The following is a 13,873-nucleotide window of genomic DNA, read 5'->3' on the forward strand; positions in this document are numbered from 1 at the left end:
ACAAAGGAGAAAAGCTAGTACAATGGAGTAAATATAGTCTCTTCAACAAATGGTGCTAGAACAACTACATCCACATGCAAATAAATGAGTCTAGACACAGACCTTACACACTCCACAAAAATCAACACAAAATATATCATAGACCTAAATGTAAAATTTTAAACATCCTAGAAGATAGCATAAGAGAAAACCTATGGTGGAACCATTTTAGATACAACATCAAAGACATGATCCATGAAAGAAAGAATTGATAAGCTGGAGTTCATTACAAATAAAAACTTCTCCTCCATGAAAAACAATATCAAGAGAATTAGAAGACAAGCCACAGACTGGAAGAAAATATTTGCAAAAGACACAGGTGATAAAGAACTATTAAAACTCAACAATAAGAAAACAAACAACCTGATTAAAAAATGGACCAAAGTCCTTAAAAGACACCTGACCAAAGAAGATATATAGGTGGCAGATAAGCATGTGAAAAGATGTTCTACATCATATGTTATAAGGGAAATGTAAATTAAAACAACAATGAGATACCACTACACACCTATTAAAATGGACAAAATTGAGCACTGACAATAGCAATTTTTCACAAGGATGTGGAGCAAGAGGAAATTTCATACATTGCTGATGGGAATGCAAAATGGTATGGCCACTTTAGAAGACAGTTTGATTGTTTCATACAAAACTAAACATACTCTTACCATAAGATCTAGTGATCATACTTCTTGGTGTTTACTGGAAGGAATTGAAAACTTATGCCCACACAAAAGCCTGCATATGGATTTTATAATGGCTTTATCCATAATTGCCGAAATTTGGAAATAACAAGGATGTCCTTCAGTAGGTGAAAGGATAGATAAACCACGGTGTATGCAGATAATGGAATACTATTCAGCACTAAAAGGAAATGAGCTATCAAGCCACAAAAGCATGAAGGACCTTTTTTTTTGGGGGGGCCATGCTGTGCGGCATATGCGATCCTAGTTCCCCAACCAGGGATCAAACCCGTGCCCCCTGCAGTGGAAGCATGGGGTCTTAACCACTGGACTGCCAGGGAAGTCCAGAAAGCATGAAGGAACTTTAAATGCATATTAAAATACTAAGTGAAAGAAGCTAATCTGAGAAGGCTACATACTATATGATTTCAATTATATGACATTCTGGGAAAGGCAAAACAATGGGGACAATAAAAAGACTAGTGGTTGCTAAAGATGGGAGGAGATAGGGAGAGAGGAATAGGTAGAGCACAGAGGAATTTAAGGGCCGTGAAAATACTCTGTATGATATAATGAGGGATAAATGTCATACATATGTCCAAACTCATACAATGTACAACACCAAAAGTGAACCCTTAAGTAAATTATGGACTTTGGGTGATTATGAGGCGTCAATAGAGTTTCATCCTTAGTAAAAAATGTACTGTTCCGGTGAGTGATGTCGGTAAGTGGGGAGGCTCTGCGTGTGTGGAGTCAAAGAGTATATGAGAAGTATCTGTGCCTTCTTCTCAATTCTGTTGTAAACCTAAAACATCTCTAAAAAAATAAAGTCTTTAAAAAGATGTAAAAAAAAGAACCCAAGTAATTCGTGAATGGAATATCCATTTTGTACTTGTCACGCTCATAAGTGCGGAAGACAGATAAAAAATAACACAAACACTATTTAAAAGTAATTAGCATTCAGTTGGCAGAGAAAAACTATGTAATTTAATAAATGTATAAATATATAATTTAATAAATAATTTAATGATGTATACTTTAATAAAACATTTTAGGTGATAAGATACTTTTTTTTTTTCAAGGTTAATTAGTTACACGGCAACAATCAACAAAAAATGTAAGAATGCTCTAACACTAAAATCTGAGAAACCCACATGAATACTCTTGTAATCATACTTCTGACCTTGGAAAAGCAACTAAAGTATCTTAGGATAATAAATATTCTTTTGGGTTTTACACAGAAAATATTTCCTTTTTCTTTCTGATGTCCTTTTGCTATATTTTTTTATGACTTCTCCATTAAATAGAAGATCCACAGTGTATTTGAGACCAGTTTCCTGTAAAAATTATCTTTATTTTTTTTTTCAGATGTTTAAAAAACTGATGTGTCATTCAAAGACATTTTAAGGGTTTACTATTAATCAAATTGATATCCAGAAAATATAAACTTAAATATGCTCATAATGTAAAAAAAAATCCGTACTAAATCAACAGTAAACATACTTCTTTTTAGAAAGTAAAATAAATATAGAATCCAAATCTCAAACTCAATTACTAGAAAGAACAAAACTAATTCTAATTTTTGGGAACACTTAGAATATTTTATACTTAGAAAATGAACAAATAAGTTAGCTTTCCAACCCCTGCAGGACTTACATATCTAAATTATTCATAGAATATTAAGTATGTGTTCTAAGCAAAATAATTCTTCCTTCCACAAGGGATGGCACAAAAATAATTAACCTTTATAAGAGATTTTACTTGAATTTTTGAATATATAATTTGTTCCATTTGGAACAGAAATGTTTTGATGGGCCACTTTGGCAGCAAGAAAACAATTGCATCCATTCCCTTTTGGAAGAAACCACAAATGGAATAATTTTCTTTAAGGAAAAACAAATCTGCAACCTTCCATAAGAAAATATAAAATTATTTTAAAAATCAGAGTAACTTGTCATTTTCCTGTATCATATGTGTGATATTTGTGCTTGGAATATGAAGAAGGAAGGAAAGTGTTGTGGACCATAAAAGGTATAATTCTTGAGAGTGATTATTCCTAATAATTATTCCTAATAATTATTGTGTAGCATAGTTCAGAGAATGATAGTAAGCTAGGATCCAGGAGCATGTGATGATGCTTCTGACTATACAACTAGTTAACTGCTAAGTAGATGTGGGTCAGTCTCTTAATATCTCTAGACCTCAGTTTCTTCACACATTGCTCAGCTGTAAGCGAAAGTATATAACCTAACCTAACACCACTAAGACATTAAAAGCAGCTATCAAGTAACTGATAATTTTTATTCAGTGTTGAAAAGGGATGTACATTATTCAATTATGTCATATTTGTATTTTTTAAAGTATCTATTTAATGGAAATACAGACATAGGGTTCCACTTAAGTAAATGTATTAGATTCAATCAAAGTTTTGAGGCAACATTTGCCAAAGGAATCCAGCATGACATATGCCTTGGAACACTGGTGTTACAGTTTTGGCACCATTATTGGAAAATCATTCCTAAAATTAGGCTAATTTTTAAGTTGAGTTTGTCAAAATAATATACACATGCCTTAGACAGAAGGATTTAGAAATAAAGCAGTGATATTTTAATTATTTTATTACCCGTAGCAACAAAATCTAAATAATCCCAAATTTGCAGAGGTACCATTTGATATCTACAGGCTATATATAATTCTTATGATCTTTAGAGATTAATTTGCTTAAGCTGAGAAAATTTAGTAGTGAGTAATGGAGCTGCGGTTTGCAATATACTGAACTGGAAATATATGACTGCGTAGTTTTGAAGCTCAAACATTTGTGTGATATGTTACTGGATTTACTTATAAAGATTAATAAATAATATCCTATATTAATGGCAGTTTAGTTGTTTTTTTTAAATGTATCTACTTCCAGAAGTTGTAAGCAAGTACATTTGATTCTTTACTACTACCTTATTCTACATCCCATTGGGAGAAAGAGCAGTATAAGAAATGGGGCTTAAATCCCATCAGTGGACAAAAGTCTATTGCACTTACAAGTATATGCAATATACTAAAATTTCCTACTTTTTCATAAACATAAGACATCAATTTATGATTTTATAATCCATAATAAAACTATCAAGAGGGCTGGATTTTAATATATAAAGAAACATGGTATTTCCCGATAGACAAACATAACTAAGAAGCTAAGTTTTAATTGTAAGAGAATGTGGAGAGTTTGAAATAAGAGAAAGGATAACTATTACAAAGTTGAACCAAATTGCTTATGCTTTTCAATCATAGAGGTTATTATAACTATAACTACAAATATATTTGTGTCTGTCTACTTATTGACTTTTTTAACATCTTTATTAGAGTATAATTGCTTTACAATGGTGTGTTAGTTTCTGCTTTATAACAAAGTGAATCAGTTATACATATACATATGTCCCCATATCTCTTCCCTCTTGCGTCTCCCTGTGCTATGCGGCTGCTTCCCACTAGCTATCTATTTTACGTTTCGTAGTGTATATATGTCCATGCCACTCTGTCACTTTGTCCCAGCTTACCCTTCCCCCTCCCCATATCCTCAGGTCCATTCTCTAGTAGGTCTGCATCTTTATTCCCGTCTTGCCCCTAGGTTCTTCATGACCATTTTTTTTTTTTTTTTTTAGATTCCATATATATGTGTTAGCATACTGTATTTGTTTTTCTCTTTCTGACTTACTTCACTCTGTATGACAGACTCTAGGTCCATTCACCTCACTACAAATAACTCAATTTCATTTCTTTTCATGGCTGAGTAATATTCCATTGTATATATGTGCCACATCTTCTTTTATTGACTTTTTTATTTACTAGATCATACATTTTGTGAGGACCATGTCTGTATTTCTCCTCAGAATTTAGGAAAGTGCTCAGCATGTGGAATGAATAAACAAATGAATGGCTAGTAATATCTAGGTATGCCCTCAGAGACTTTTTTAAGTAGTAATTGAAACTTCAACCACCAAAAGAAAATAAATTCATTTTTAAGAGTATTTTCAAGGTAATAGAAAAATAGGAAACAAATTTCACTCTCAGCCTCTCTAACTCCAAAATTAGTAAATGTATATCATCTCTTTATTTTAAGATTGATTCTGGTTAGTTTATATTAACATACTGGATATGTTAATATAAATAATTATGCATATATACATATATATATATAATTTTAAGAAAAAATTGCAACCGAGTAAAAGGAAAAATAAAAAATTCCAAACACTGAGAATAGAAATATTTCTTGAACGTTTATGCACAATAATCTTCAATATAAATATTATACATACTAATATAAATATTATGCACGTATATACATACATATATATATATATATAAAATTTCAAGAAAAAAATGCAGCCAAGTCAAAGGAAAAAGTAAAAACCCCAGGCACTGAGAATAGAAATATTTTTTGAATGTCTATTCATGACAGTCTTCAATAAAAGACTGCATTATTACCATACGCAAGTATGTATGGTTTTCTGTAAAGACAAAAGAGGAATATGGATTCTCTTTTCTGTAATGCAAAAATGGATTTAGCCATCAACAATTGGCCTGAAACTTTTACTTATCTGTGCTCTGCATGGTAGGAATGTCTTGCCAACTTATAGTGGACAGAGTTGTGTGGGTTTTTAAAAGCAAATAAATGAATGTAATCTTACACTAAGGGAAGAGGGAAGGTCGGAAAGAATTCTGTTGTATAAGCACTGAGTCTGTTTGCCATGTGGCATGTTTCCAGCCTGATAAAGAAGAATACCAAATTCTAGGCTGATAGAAATGTTTTGTATATACATGTGGTGTATTTCTGTGCCAGCACTCAGGAATACAGTTAGATCTGGAGGAGGAAGGCCAAATGAGAGTGAGGGCATGAAATCCCAAAGCACCGTTTTCAGGAGAGTTATTGCGCTGTCAGCAGTATTCTCTTCAGTTGTAAGAACTACATTCTATATACTTGTGTATGTTTGTGAGTACATTTGTGCCCACATATATAATGTGTATATACCACCAGGGCTAGACAGAGGCATGTAGATGCCCCAGGCAAGCTAATAAATTGGCACTCCTTCAAACCAATATGCTTTCAGTGTTTATTATACCCTACATTCATGTACAAGAGAGTTGACTTCTTTGGGGCAGAAAAGGAGGGAAGACGGTTCATTAGAGGGTGTGATCAGTCTCTTCCTATTTTCTCAAACAATTCTCTCCTAGTCTCACATTCTACTTGGCAAAGCAAATAATCCTGTAGTTAACAGGGTCCATTTCTAAGAAGGCAGTTTAATGATACTCTATTGATACTTGGTGCCTTCCCAGCTCTTTACGTATATTCTTTAATAAACTAACAAAGAATTTTCCAACCCCATACAATTCTTCTACCTAAAAAGGATCTGATAAGCATAATCTCTCTTTGTTTACATTTTAGTGATTTTAAGGCCCCTTTTTGGATTTGGCTCCTGAGCACTTACCTGAGTGGTCTGACACTTAAAACAATTTATTAAACCACAAATCTGTACAACCTGGTCCAGCCACAGGGAGATGGAAGCAGCACTCCAGCTTCCATCAAAAAAGCCTCCGTCGGCACCATCTGTCTCCACCACTTTTCTCTTCTTTACCTTCTTCTGGAGCCTCTTGTCCTGTTCTCATTCCTCTTCTGTTCTCAGAAAAAAAGCTCATACCTGCAACATGTATACATTGGAGTGTGTGACTATAATTTCTCCTCAAATACACTCCCAACTCAGATATTCTAAGTGCATAAAAAGCTTTGTTTCTTTACAAATATACTGTAAAAATCAAAAGACAAGTGAGGAAAGAATCTTGTGAGTGGTACAGAATACCTGACTGTAGTCACAACACCTCTTGCGGTAGTTAAGAATATTTAGTTTTATTTTTTTTGAAATCAGAATATTTTATGAGTTGGAAGTTTTCAAGAGTGAGTTCAATGAACAAGGCATAATTTAGATTAATGTGGCTATCTTAATTTTTGAATACAAATAAATGGATGCTAGCTTTCATATATTTCTGGTAGAGAAATTTTTGGATTAAGTGTACATAAATAACTGTACTGACAGGAATGCACACACTATCAAAGTCTATATAGGCTAACAAGGGACAAGAAGATTTGGTAAATAGTATACATTGATCACTTTCCCTGAGATACACACACACACGCATACATGCACACTCATAATTAAAAGTCATGCCAGAATAAAATCTTTTTATTCTTTTAGGTAACTACAATAGGCATAAAAACCTTTTTATTTTGAAGCATAGACTCAAAGAAAGTTGCACAAACAGTACAGATTTTCATATACTCTTGACCCACCTTTCCCCAATAGTGACATCTTACACAACTGTAGTATAACATCAAAACCAGGAAATGGCACATCACTGTTAACCAGAATATAGTCTTTTCACCATTTTAAAATTTACATGAATTTGTGGGAATATACAATTCTTTACAATTTTGTCACATGTATAGATTTATGTAACCACCACCTAAATCAAGGTACCAAATGGCCCCATCACCACATAACAACTCTAGCATGCTATCTCTTTCTATTTGTATCCACAACCCCACTAGACGCACATACACACTCTACCTGTCCCCTGGCAATCACTAGTATGTTCTCCACCTTTATATATTTTCCATTCAAGAATGTTATATAAGGAGACAGTACAGTATGAAACATTTTGAGATTGACTTTTCTTTCACTAAGAATAATTTTTTGAGGTCCATTCAGGTTGTTAGATGTATTCAATAGTTCTTTCTTTTTTAGTGGTGTGTGGTATTCCATGTATGGAATGTGTGGATTCCAGGTATGGAATATATCAGGGTTTGTCCATACATTCACCAAAGGAAGGATATCTGGGCTATTGTATACTTTTTCTATTATAAATAAAGTTGCTATGAACATTCATGTTATTGGTATTTATGTGTGTATTGTGTCAACATAAGTTTTCATTTCTCTGTGATAAATGTCCAGGAGTGTGATTGCTGATTCATATGGTAAATGCATGTTAGATTTGTGAGAGAGTGCTGTACTCTTTTTTGTGAGTGGCTATACCATTTTATATTCCCATCAGCTATGTAAGAAAGATCAGAGTTCAAACTGACTGCAAGCTCTTTGGAAAATTGATAACACCGAGTAAAGATGAAGACATGTATACCTTATGGGCCAACAATTTCACTCTTAGGTACATACATTAAAGTGTAAGACTGAATCACTGAATACGGGATCCGGAATTGTGTACAAAAACCTACAGCAGTATTCATAAAAACGAAAGAGTGACAATGCTCCCAAAGCCAGCAACAACCAAAATGTTCATCATTAATTCAATATATAAATGAATTGCTTTATAATGACACACTGGATTAACATTCAACAGTGAAAAGAATGAACTACAGCTACAACTAAATGTGTCACCTGGATGAATCTCAAAAAATGTAACAGAGTAAAATAAGTCAAAAAGAAAGTGTGCAGAATAATCCCATTCATTGAAATTGGAAAATAGAAATACAGGCAAACAATAGATTTTTAAGGAAATCTACATACATCATAACATTATAGAGAAGCAAAGGAATGATTAACAAGATATTCAAGAGTATATTGGAAAGCGATCCAGTTCTATTGCGGAGGGCCATAGAGGCTTCTCTGGTACTGGCAAAATTCTATTTTTTAATTCTAGTGTAGTTATGCAGGTTATTATTGTTATTGTTGTTTAAATTGTACTTATATATAATATTTTTTACGTGTGCTACATTTGCCAATGCAATAAAATAAAAAATAGAAAAAATGATACTGCTCCATTTTATTTCACTTTAATTACTTACTCTGGTTTTTTTCTCTTCGACCTAGATCACCCCGCAACACACACACAGAGAAATCCCTTTCGCTCTTTGTTTCATGTCAACTTAGCTTTGTGTCTGATTAGCTTGTAAGTTGAATGAAGAGAGTAATGGGTTTCTTTCTCTGTACAATTTTTTCAACATCGATGCATTGTAATCATAGTTCTTGTACTCCACATATGATTAATATGCTTAAATATTGTCAGAGCTTCCTGCAGGGGTGGGGGAGGGGAGACAACGTAAAGCTTTTAAAAGTCTGTTTTCATTTTTAAAAAGCTTCTGGGAATTTCATAAAATCTGGAATTTATTATACTTAAAGAAAGCTTTTATTTTTACTATCCTTCTTAAAGGATTAAGTAGTCAGCAATAGAAAGAGGAAGAAATTTAACTGCTATGTTAATAGTGCACCTTATTCATTTGACAACTGAACAGATCAAATTTATTTTTTTATTTCTCCCATAGGGAAATAAATTCAGAGAGACATATAACATAAAGATATAACTTAATAAAACCTTATTTTATTAGTAAGTTCCTTTAAAAAAAGAATTTAAAATTTATAAGTATGGGCCTGAAAAATGACAATCTGTTAAATGAAGAAACAAGTATAAATACTAACCCAATATGTGCAGCAATATATTAAAGAAACATTACACATTTTTAGGTCTAATTAATTAGAAAATTAAGCAGTATTTTCCACACAGAATCAGACTTTTTAAGTTCTTAGCAGGAGCCCTCCCTTTATGTAGGGATAAGATCAGCTGGGTGGTTTTATTTATTCAAGTCATCTTTGTGTCTCCACATGCTAGTTAAGGTGTTTTTCATATTATTGTAACTGGTATGAACCACATAATCAAAACTGAAAATACTGAGGCATTTTCCAGGAGAAAAATATGTCCTGCTTTCCTTTTAGGAGTTGGATTTCTTTTTGTAATCATGAATTAACATCTTGCCTTGTAATTCACTGAATTTTAATATAACTATCCCTGGGTTGGGTCCCAAATAATCCTAAATCTCTCACTCGGTATTATGCCCAGCTGAACATGTCCTACAGTATTGCCAAAGTTAATATCCGTCCAATTGGTCATGTACTTGCTGACCATAGAAAAGTGCTTATATATTTGATTTCAAGGACAGTAGGAATAATAACTGGAATATTTGTTTGGAGTACTTTGCAGTTCACAATGCAATTTAAAATACATTATTATATTTCATCCTTAGACAAATAAATGACTGGTACTAATATTTTACAGATTAGGAAAGCAAGCTCAGAAAGCCTAAGAGATAAACCAAAGCTCCACAACTAGTAAGTTTGGGTGATGGTTCTTCATGATTCTGTTGTAGTTTTGTTTGGCTTGCAAGCAAAGGCTCTAACTGCCTTTTGTCTCTGGACTATCATTTTAAGAACATGTGTATGTAGAATAACCTTGTGAAATTGAGTGTCTCCTCCAGAGCAAAGGTCAGACAAGTTTGCTTGCAATCCATAATAAAAAATTTGAGTTCCCTCAACTTAATACTTCTTAGCTGTGATGCAAACCTACTTTGTTGCCACTTCCACCTGGGTTCTTTATACATTGGCCCCTTGGGAACTGGATATTAGGGGAACTGACATAAAAATTAAGTTCTTTGTCTCTGATCCAGGAGTCTTACGTCTTCTAACAGCACCCGTAAAACTGGCCAACTGCTTAGTTTGCATGTATGGTAAAATCTAGACTTGTCACAGTTCTTGGAAGCCAATTGTGAAGCAGAGGAGACAAGATTTCTTTAGTTTCAGGGTTCAGTACACATTTTATATACTACAATGGGTCCTCAAACACCAAGTTACTATATTCAGATCCCCAGGATTATTTTACACATGAAAAAAGGAGGATGCATGTTATTGCATCGTAATAGTGCTAAATATCTCATGCACAACAGTTTTGACTTTACATATGTTTGTGTGTAGAAGATATAGGAAATATACTGGAAGGGTGCAAACCACTGATGACAGCGGTAGCATCTGGCAAAGTGAACTGCATACTTCAGGATGGGAGGGAGATTTTCTTTTTAACCATACATTCATATGGTTAAGTATTCATATACTTATAAGTATTCATACTTACTGAATGCTGTTCTTTGTGGAAGGCAGTTATTATAGCAGTCAATAAAATTAAGTTCTCCAGGTTCACATTCTTAACTAACTGACTGTATTACATTGATAAGTTTACTTAAAATTTATTTCTAGGGAATTCCCTGGCGGACTCTGGGCTTTCACTGCCAAGGGCCTGGGTTCGATCCCTGGTCGGGGAGCTAAGATCCTGCATGCCGCTCGGCACGGCCAAAATAAATAAGTAAATAAATAAATACCATTACTATCCCTCTACTCTACCATCAAAACAACTCCTCTTAAAAAAAATTTTTTTTTTAATTTGTTTCTCTATACTTCAATTTCCCTGTTGGTAAAATTATGCAATTATAATAACCACCTTACAGATTGTGAGATTTAAAGGAGTTATTATCTTAAACGGTTTAATATAGTGTCTTAGAATAGGAGTTCAGTAAGTGTTAGCAATAATAATTCAAAATAATTTTCAAATGATTTCCATATGTTAATATCCTTCTAAATTAATTTTAAGTGACACAATATTTCATTATGTGAATACAAGGTACAACATAAAGTAAAAATACTGCTATCTATATCTATATATAGCCTTTAGTTCAGACTGAGATGCAAATTACTGCTGTGAGAACATACAGTTTCAATCTGTTTTAATAGGGAAGAGGTAAGAGAAGAACACTGGATGCCTTAGCAAAGGAAGGAAATCTTAGTGGTAAAAACACAACCTGTTCACTAGACAAATTCATCCCTTACGTGAGCACTGCTTCAGTAAATCGTTACTGAATCTTTAAATCATACTTTAATTCATCCCTAGATTACTTATAATGCCTAATACAATGTAAATGCTATGTAAAGAGTTGTCAATACAATGTAAGTGTTATGTAAACAGTTGCCATGTATGGCAAATTCAAGTTTTGCCTTTTGGAACTTTCTGGAATTTTTTTCAAATATTTTCAGTCTACAGTGGGTTGAATCAGTACATGCAGAACCAACAGATACAGAGGGCCGACTGTATCAGAAACTTAACTATGATTATAGCAATTCTTAGGACACAGACAAGATCAGTGATGCTCTAAGTCAGGCCAGGTGTTACTGGTAAGTCCCATTCTTGATTAACTGTGTATCCTTCTCAACTATGGTTGCACATGTTAACAAGCTATACCTACCAGATACCAACTATAGTTGGGAAAGATACAAGGTTCATCAAGACCTACCTCAAGTTAAAAATGTAAGGCAACCTCATTGAAGGGTGACAAGTGAATTCTGCCAAGACATTTCTACTAAAGGGGAAGATCTTAGAATTTCCCAGCCTTCATCCTTTTCAGGTAACCCCACATTTCCAAATGCCTAAATGTCACTATATCTGTTTGTCTGTCCTAGACAGAATTCTAAGATGGCCTCCTAAGAGTCCCAGTCTCTGGAAATATACACCTTCTCCCAGTCAATCTAACTCTAACAAGGGTGCTACTGTGTTGGGACTTTTCAGATGTAATTAAGGTCCCAAATCGGTTGACTCTGAAAAGGGAGAATAACCTCTCTGAGACTGATCCAATCAAGTGAGCCCTTAAAAGGATCTCAGCTTTTCCCAGAGAGGAAGATTTTGAAGTGTGAGAAGAGATTCTCCATTGCTGGTTTTGAAGATGGAGAGGACATGTAAACTCTAGGAGATGAAAGTGGCCTCCATCTGACAACAAACAAGGCAATAGGGACCTGAATCTGACAACCATAAGGAACTAACATGGGCCATCAAACTGAAAGAAGACTGCAAGTTTCCATTAAGAATGTGGCAGCTTGACACCTTGATTTTCAGCCTATAGAATCTTGAGCAGGGACCCCAGTCACACTGTGTCCACACTTCTGACCTACAGAACTGTGAGCTAATAAATAGGTGTTGTTTTAAGCCACTAAATATGTTGTAGTTTCTTATACAGCAATAGAAAACTAATATAGAGCTTGGCCATGCTCTGAATGCAGTTTTATTGTATTATGTGCTTTTTAGAATTCTATCTTCTAATTTTCACACTTCTACCTGGATAACTGTATCAGCAGTAAAAGTTCCAATAAGCAATGTGGTATGTCATAAAGGTGAAAGGGTTTGGATACAAATATACACATGAATAAATGTTTCCTGCCAACATTTGGTAGAATTGCTTTTGAATCTTTGCCTAAGTACACATATTTCCACGACATTGAACAGATATTTGCCTAATTGCAAGAAAAAAAGTCTTTTTATCCTCCTTCTATTAATAGGATCTCAGGAGCTTTGCTTGGTTTTCCTTGGCACTTTTTAATCACGTGGAAGACTGAAGGGTCCAAAAACACAGATATAACAAGGCTGAAGTATTTGTATCTTTTAACCCATCTACCACATCAAGGGAAGTTTCCTTCAAACTTTCCACGAAAATCTTTCACTGATTTCTCAGTTTCCAAGACATTTTATGTATGTGTATTTCCTTAGTGTGGCTAAACCACGCTTTAAAACTCTCCCTACCTTGGCAACAGCTCTGCTTCCTGGCAAATACTCGGTTGTTTAAAGTCGGCTCTGGGTTGTATAGCCTGCATTATGATCTACCCTGAAAACATCATGGTCTGAAGCTGTTCCACAGGTCTAAAGGCTTGCCTTTGCTCTCCTGGAGCAATTTAATGCCCCTTAGATCCTCTGAGAAGGATAATGAAAGCTTGTATGCCTTGGGAATCAGGATTCTCTCTCTCTCTTCATACCTCTCTTCTCCCTCCCTTTCTGTGGTCATCCTCTCACCTTTATCTCTCTTTCTTCTGCTGGGTGATCATACAGACAGATCCTGAGAGTATATGTGACTTTAAAGAGTCACAGTTAATAATTCCAGGTTTCAGAGTCTAAATGGCGGCTAGCAAGGTTTAGTTGAGCCAACTTGCTCTGTGGGATGATCCTCCAGCTAATCTGTCCCTTGTTCTCTTCCACTCCTGGGTAGCAAAAAAGAAAACTTTGTTCCTGAGGCTAGAGGAGAGAGTGACAGCTACAGAAACTTCTTCTTTTTTTGTCTTTTTGTTGTTACAAAAATACAGTATTTCATTTAATCTAAAATATCATCAATTGTGATTACATGTTATTTTTTAAAAAGAAAGAGTGCTACCTGTTAAACCATGGTGCAATGCTTTCTTAACTTTTAGAATTTTTATTTTAGAGTAATTGAAAGAACTCTTTTGGATTTAGTTATG

Source organism: Eubalaena glacialis, chromosome 8 (assembly GCF_028564815.1).
Source record: "Eubalaena glacialis isolate mEubGla1 chromosome 8, mEubGla1.1.hap2.+ XY, whole genome shotgun sequence".
NCBI classification, from domain to species: Eukaryota; Metazoa; Chordata; class Mammalia; order Artiodactyla; family Balaenidae; genus Eubalaena; species Eubalaena glacialis.